The sequence below is a fragment of the Piliocolobus tephrosceles genome, unplaced genomic scaffold, assembly GCF_002776525.5.
Source record: "Piliocolobus tephrosceles isolate RC106 unplaced genomic scaffold, ASM277652v3 unscaffolded_21927, whole genome shotgun sequence".
Classification (NCBI taxonomy): Eukaryota; Metazoa; Chordata; class Mammalia; order Primates; family Cercopithecidae; genus Piliocolobus; species Piliocolobus tephrosceles.
Window position 1 is genome coordinate 10,703 of NW_022304229.1, and position 8,072 is coordinate 18,774.

At 53.2% G+C, this 8,072-nt stretch overlaps 1 pseudogene; it reads right to left on the reverse strand.

The window, feature by feature from the left end:
* Positions 1-348: 348 nt before the first annotated feature.
* Positions 349-7,799, reverse strand: LOC111530566 (annotated as a pseudogene).
* Between the last annotated feature and the right edge of the window lie 273 nt (positions 7,800-8,072).

Below are 8,072 nucleotides of genomic sequence, written 5' to 3' on the forward strand. Positions count from 1 at the left end.
TGTCATTTGATACATATGGCATAATGTCTAGTGAGAAAGCTGATCACAGTGATTGATCCACGCATTGTTTGTGCGAAGAGTTGAAGGGAAAGGGGAGAGCATAATACAGACAATGTCATGAGACATCAGAGAAAATACTCATTTCATATGCAGTTCAACAATAGAAATCAATTTCAAAATGAAACAGGATGCATAAACTAAGATTAACGTTAGTTAATGTGGCTGGGCATAGCAGATGGGACTCTTAGAAGTGGTGGCCTCCAGGGTGGCAGCTCATTGCCCTGGCTCAGGCTTCTGCTCCCTCCTGGGACCACCAAGGTCACTGGGTCCTCACAGCCTCTGGGCCCCTCAGGCAATCAGCTTCAGGTCACCGATGTATTTCTGGACCCACTTTTTGTTGGGGTCAGCACAGATCTGCCGGCCTGTCTTGGTGAGGAGGCTGTGGAGAAGGGAGGAAGAGTTAAGAACTGACAAATTCATCAGGGGAATCCTGTGGCCTCTGCATCCTTCTCTGTCCCAGGCATCTCAGGGCCTGTCCTTGCACCCGTAAAATTTCCCCTTAACTTTGGGGTTCACAGGCCTTCCCCAAGTATCTCAGATGGGGTTCCTCAGGAAGCCAACTTCCCGTTGTCATGTCTGCTCTCTTCCCTCTGCCCAGGGGCAGGCTCTTCAGGACTCTGCAGGCCTCAGGCCAGGTTAGAAAACACTGCAGGGGCCTCCCCTGGAGTCCTTCTCCTTGATGGGCCTTAGAGAGCTGAGTACTCTGAGGGGACCTCACCCCAGACCTCCCAGCCTCACTCCTGAGGGGTGGGCAGGAGCACTGGCACTCACATGACTCCGGGGTTGGTGCACTGGGGGCTGATTTCAGAACAGTCAACTATGAACTTTTGTGGAATCTGCCAGGAGGTATAGACGAGGCAGCAGAACTCTTTGTTGGTACCCACTGCAAGAGACAGGACAGAAAGATCCCAAGTCATTGTTCACAAGGCAAGCCAGCTGCTCCTGGTCCCTTTCCTTGAGAGTCAGGAAGAACTGGGAGACATCACTGCTTGGGGTGGGGATGTGGGGACAAAGAGATCCAGAAGGAAGCTGGCATTTCTTCTTTCCCCTGAAATTTTAATTTCTGCATCTTTCTCTCTTTCGGTGTTTCTCATTCTCTGTCTGTCTTGGTTCTGGGTCTCTATGTCTCTTTACTGGAAATTTAGTTTTCTGAACAAACTATTTTCCATCCCATCTCTCCTTGGGGAGTTCCATCTGAATTCTTAAGGAGAGCCAAGGCCCCACCACTGAGAACCAACTGGACCCAGATCTTGTCAAAATCCCTGTGGGCCTCCATTTTCTCATCCATAGAATGGGATTCACTCTCCCTCTGTCTCCCAGAGCAGGAGAATAGAGTTGCTGAAACCTCTTAGTAAGAAAAATCCTCCTCGGGAAATGGTCCCTGAAATCCCTCTGAAGTTCTCTACTTGGAGGTCTCAGGAATAGACTTGGGCAGTGGGGTCCAAGCCATGGCCAGACAGTGGGGGCACAAGAACAAAAGACAAATTCACACAAGGGAGAGGGGGTCCAGGGGCAGAGGGCCTCAGTGAAGAAAAGGATAGCAAGGGCAGCTGCGGGGGTCCCCAGGATGCTGGGCAGAGTGTGAGTTCCCGTGGCGGCCTGGAAGAGCTGAACTCAGGACTTGTAGCTGCTGCCTCCTTCTGCCGTCTCAGCCACCTCTTCTCTTTACAGGTAGCCTTGGGGTATTAGAAGATATAAACTTGGGGAGACTGAGGGGGAATTTTGTTTTCTTTTTTTCATTTTTTTAACTTTTAAGTTCGGGGTACCTGTGCAGCATGGGAGTTTGTTATACAGACTATTTCATCACCCAGATATTAAACCTAGTACCCATTAGTTTTTTTCCTGATCCTCTCTGAAGGGAAAATTTTTCATCATGATATTGGTGTCATGCTGTGCATTGCACAAACCAGGACAGCTTCAGCTCACCACAAAGGTTCAGGCTATTTGCAAGAATGGTTCAGTCGCTCCCTTGGTGGGGAAATGGTTTCCACAGTGAGAGGAGGTGAGATGCTGGTGTCACCCTGAACTGTCTTCTCACAAGGGCAGATCTGTAGATAAAGCCTTTCCCCCATGGAGCAGAACCTTCTGATAGCCTCCCCAGCTGTTCCAACAGCATAGATGTGCCATGGACGATAATGCCAGAGAATCGTAAGAAGCACAACCCGAGAGAAAACCATGCCCTGGATGGAGACAGCAGAACTGGGGAAGTGCTACAGGAGGGACGAGGTTGAGGTTGGCCTATCAGACATTGGCTCATTGAACCTCTACAATATGCCAGTCCCTGGGTTAGCTGGGTTAACTGGCGGCTAATAGGAATGATGAGCCTTAAAGAGTTGTTACTCTTTGATCAGCAAGGTGCTCTGCCAGGGATCTATCCTATGGATATAAACATAAAGATGAACAAAGTGTTTGTCACAGCTTATCTGTAACAATTAAAAGATGATGTACAACTAAATAAATTATGGCATACTCACCTCTTGTAATAATAATTAGTCCTTAAAACAGAGCGAGATAGGCCGGGCGTGGTGGCTCAAGCCTGTAATCCCAGCACTTTGGGAGGCCGAGACGGGCGGATCACGAGGTCAGGAGATCGAGACCATCCTGGCTAACCCGGTGAAACCCCGTCTCTACTAAAAAATACAAAAAACTAGCCGGGCGAGGTGGCGGGCGCCTGTAGTCCCAGCTACTCGGGAGGCTGAGGCAGGAGAATGGCGTAAACCCGGGAGGCGGAGCTTGCAGTGAGCTGAGATCCAGCCACTGCACTCCAGCCTGGGTGACAGAGCCAGACTCCGTCTCAAAAAAAAAAAAAAAAAACAGAGCGAGACCTTGTCTCAATAAATAAATAGTAAATAGATAAATAAACAAATTTAAACAGGTGGTCCTCCCTGAGTTTGTTTGACAGCTCAATTGTGTCATCAAGAACTCAGGCCTCTTAAAACATCTCCCCTTCCCCCATCATTTCGTTGGCTTTTCTTATTTGAGCTTGTCACCTCGTGGTCACAAAATGGCTGCTGCTTTCTCAATCATCACGTCCTTACAATGTCTCATCCACAAGCATACGAGGGGGTCTCATAGGAGTACAGGAAAAGCAGTGTTACTAGCGTTTTTAGTTCAAATAACTTTTTATATGATTTGTCATGGGAACTAGAGATTATACCCAAAAGTAGTAAAAGCTAATTTTTGAAAACATAAAATATAGAAAAGAATAAAAACTTATTTAGGATCTCAAAGCTGGGTAGGTGGCAGGCAAATTGAGGTAAGGATGTGAGAGTTTTTCTCTACATTCCCTATTGTGGCATAGGGAAATCTGAATGCAAAATCTGAAAAAAAAATTTCATTGAAAGTAGGAAAAATTCTAGTACCCAAGCCCAGGCACTTTTTTTTTTTTTTTAAACAGTTTGATATATTTCTTTCCAGTGCAGGTGTTTCCTACGCTTATGGTAGGTGTGGGCCACATCCCAGGCCATGCACACATCCTCGCAAACATAGAGGTGGCCCAGCTTCTCGTGGAGCACACAGAGCACCTCACTGGCCAGCTGTTGCTGCAGGATGTCCTGAACATACACCTGAAACCAGAGAAAATGGTGGGTCCAGTCCCTGGCGCTTGGAACAAGGCTTGTAGGCAGGCCTGCTGGCCTCAGGGAGGTGGGGAGAGGGCACTCAGGGCTGTGGAGTGAGTCCCCTCCCAGCCAGGACCTTGCACGGGGCCAGGCTCAGGATGAGGAGGTGCACAGATGCCCCGGGGGCTGGGCTGGGAGTAGAGAGATAAATGCTGGACACAGTCCTGCCCTCGAGGGGCTGACCGTCCAGTGGGACTCCCAGACTGTCTCTGAATTTGCTTCAAAGAGGCATCAATGAAGGCAGTCCCCCTGCCCAGGGCTCTGCCTACACCCCAGAAAAGGAAGCCTCTCAATGCAGACTGTCCATCAGGTCCCTGCAGGGTACAGATCCCGGGCTCCCCAGTGAGAAGATCCAGGAGTCAGTGAGGGACTCTCTGCGCCGGCTCTACACAGGATGCCCACTGGCCCCAGCACTGGGCACAGAGCACTGGGCCCGGGAGGTGCCCTGATGGGACAAATGTGTGAGGGCTGAGAGTCTCTTCTGACCACCCCAGGCTCAGGGGGCAACGCAGCCTGGGGGCAGCAGAGCCCGTCTGAGGGCCATCGGTTGTCCTCCAGCCTTGCTGGGTTTGAGCGCAGCCAGCCTGGACCACCTCTCCCCGGGCAGTCGCGTGTCCCAGCGGGCCTGCTGACGACCTTCAGCAGGCTGGGCTCTGGGCTTAACCCGCGTGTGACCGAGGTTAGTCCTGCACCTCTCCGGGCCTATCGCTTCTGCTGGAAGAGAGAGCATAATGCTCTTCACAGCATCACCCTGATGGTTGTGAACTACCCGCACTTCAGAGCTCAGGAGCTGAAGGCTCAGGGAGGCCAGGGGCCTGTGGTGACCCAGGGCTCATCCTGGAGCCTGTGTGTGTAATGCTTCACCTGTTTTGAGGCTCCATTTATCTTGGGCCTGCCAGGCAGGCGGGAGTAGGCTGTGTGCACCGCATGCAGCACCCCTTATGGGCAATCTCCAGCATCTCCTCCCTGTAGAGTGGTCCTCACCTGGGCGGCGGCACCGGAACACCAGGGTCACGCGGCCTCCCCCGCACTCCTGCAGGAGTCCCGGGCTGTTGTTATCATGTTGGCCACCAGAGGGCGAAAAGGCTCCAAGCCGAACTGGAATTCTCACTTCACTCCCACAAGTATCCCAGCTAGTTAACAGCATTGTCCCTACTTTACAGATGAGGAAACTGAGGCCCAGGACATTCCGATCACTCATCCATAGTCACACAACCCAAAGCACAGATGCAGGATTCCCTCAGCCCATCAGAGGTCAAAAGCAGGGACTTTCCCGTTACCTCCACTCCCGGGAGAAGGAGCCCCGGCTCCAATGCCTGAGACGGGAAGGCGGCCGTTCTCACCCACAGAAGCCCGCACAGGGAGGCAAACTTGGGAGTCCTTTCCTCCAGAAAGGTCCAGGAGCCGTTTGTGGGGCTGCGGTTCTGCCCCTAGGCAGGCGCTGCCCTCTGGTGCCCCTCCCACCTGGGAAGCCTCCAGCCTTACCCTTGTGCTGGGAGTCATGGAGCCGCTGCTGCCAGAAACTGCGGAAGGGGGCCATGCCTGTGCCAGGCCCGACCAGGATGCAAGGATGGGAGGGGTCCTCGGGGAGGTGGAAGCTGCTGGCGCTGAAGAGGACAGGAGAAGAGGGGCCAGCCCTCAGACACCCGGGGCCACACACACACAGGATGGCTGGGGAGCTCGGCCTGTGGGGGGCGGTCGTGAGGGGTGGAGAGGACAAGCAGCTGCTATTTGATTTCCCACGTCCTGCAGGCTGCTTCACTTCTGTCCGGCCACCAGCACCTCCCCCAGGTCCTTCTGAAAAAGGGCCAAGCTCACGGGACTCTGGGCCCCTCCAGCACTGCTGTCATCGCTGTCCCTGCTAGAGACAGCCACAGCGGTGTGACCCCAGTGTCTTCTTTATGGGCCAAGGGACCCTGAGCAGCACTTAACCCCAGATCTCCCCCTTTCCTCCCGGAACCCCAGGGGTCGGCGGTCCCACAGGGGACAGAGCGGAACGGGTGCTTACTTCCGCAGAAAGCAGGGCACTGGGTCTCGGGGCTTCAGGCTGTTGAGCCATGTGCTGCAGACGCCGTGGTGCAGAGGACCCTGGCCATCCGCAAAGATAACACAAAGTGACCAACGTTCCCCACTGCCCATGCGCAAACCGTGCCAGCTGCTCCGCCCACACCACGGCCTCCTTGGACGCCCCCACTCAGGCACTCTCAGGACTCAATGAACGGCTGTTTGTCCTCCTGGTTCTGAGCTCCACCCTCTGAGAGCCCAGAGCTGAGGAAGGTTGAAAGGGATTTAGAGAGGCTGCAAGCTGCTCCTTCTGCCAATGCGGAAACCGAGTCCCGGAGAGGAAAAGTGACTTGGACAAGGTCACTCAGGTCGTGGCGGAATCAGGTGGACAGCTCAGGTTCCCTGACTCCTACTCCAGTGCTCCTTCCAAAGACTTTCTCCAGGAACACCCCCAGCTCACCTCTGAGCGCTCCACTGACAGCAGCATGAAGTGACCCCTCGGGGTGGCCACTGCTGTGTGCGCTCGTGAGCGTGGCCTTTGCTGGCAGCAACCCTGGGTGGTGGATGAGCTCCGCGCATTTCACCTGCTCTGGCCCCTCGCTTTCCTCCTCAGTGGCCCCTCCTGGGCTTGTAGAAACCCAGGAGGTCTCTCTGGGTTCTGTTCCCCTTACAGTGGCCCAGCACTTGAAGGAGGCCTCCAACCAACTGCAGAGGTCCCCCTGGTTTTCCTCGGGATTGAATCTTGCTCTCACAGGACATGTCGGCCGCTCCTCTCCTGGTCTGGGTGGCTGTTCTCTAGCAGGGCAAACAGTCACTGGCCAGTTTTTAGAAACTGTGTTTGTGCTTCCTAGAGCACAGAGGGCTCGGAAGTGTGGGCAGCTCCCAGTTTTGCCCTCTCAAGCAACAGTCAGTTACAGAGGGCAAGGCAGGGGGCAGAGGCCAGTGGTGGAGCTGAGACCACCTGGAAGAGATGTTGGCCTCCCCCTCTATGGCAGCGTGGCCCCCTCTTCGCTGCCCTCCATGACCCTGACCTTTCCTTCTTGGCTTCTGCACAATGAGAATTATCTAATTATTCCTAAGCCCATCTCTCCACTGCTGCCTCTAGATGCTCCCTGAGGGCAGGGCTGATGTCTGTTGTATTTCCACACCCGCCCCAGTACGGAGCATGGGGAGGTGTGAAATAAACCGTCACTGAATGAGCTCAGTGAGCGAATGGACAATCAATGCAGAATCTCCCCTGCGTTCAGGCTGCACGATCAGGAAGACTAAGAACCACTGGATTCTCGCCAAGGGTTGGGTGCTCTCCACGTCTGATCTCATTAAATTGTCACCAGAGTAGTGGGACAGTGGAGTGGTAGAGGACTTGGACTCAGCAGTTGGACTACCCAGGTCCGAATCTCAGCTCTCCACTTACTAACAGTGTGACTTTCTGTGCCACCTGTAAAATGCACACAGTGCCTACCCCACATGGTAACTGATCATATACACACAAAAGGCTTGGTTTAGTGCCTGGTTCCTAGAGATCTCTCCCACACACCTCCTATTACCGTTGACAACTCTGGGCTGTGGGTGTTCCCTCCCTCCTTAAACTGATGAGGGAGCTGAAGCTGAGTGACTGCTCCAGAGCCTCTGCCCCGGGCTCTCCTCGGGTGTGGGACATGAGCACGGCCACAGTCAGGTGGATTTCCGTGGGCGTGTGATCCCGGGAGGAGCTGATGGAGTAGAACCTGGGCTTCAGAATGGGGAGCTGAGAGAGCAGGAAGCCAGCAGACACCTGCAGGGACGGGAACTCCTCCAGCACCTCCAGGAACGTGGGGCTGTTGGTGAACTTCCACTTGCTGTACTCTGAGGGCTGAAAACCAAGGGTGATGTGAGTGACTCAGGGCGCCTGCCCACTTTGGGGAAAAGGCTGTCACAACCCAGTCTTCATTCACTCATTCACTCACTCAAAAAACAAGTCCCTGTGCCAGGCACTGTCCAGGGTGCTGAGACTACTGAGCTTGCGAAGAAATAGTTCCTGTCCTGGAGGAACTCAGTCCAGTACATTTATCTAACTTGTGTTACCTCCACTCTCAGCAACTCATGGGGAGGGGTCAAATCTTTGTTGAATGGCATTTTTCCCAGCTGTTGTATCCTAGGCAGTTTGGATGGTAGATGGGCAAATCATTAAAAACAAATCAAAATCTCTAGTGAGAAAATATTTTTCATTGTCTTTCAATCTTCCTGAATCCTTTGAGGGGTCTGTTGCTAGGCTAGGCTCACTCTCAAACCCTTGTAAATCTGTCCCTCCTCCATGAAAACACCCTCCCTCAGCCCCTGCTTTTGTTAAACGGAGCAAAAACAGCTCTCAAGCTCAGAAGGTTAACCACTCTAGAATTTAATGACATT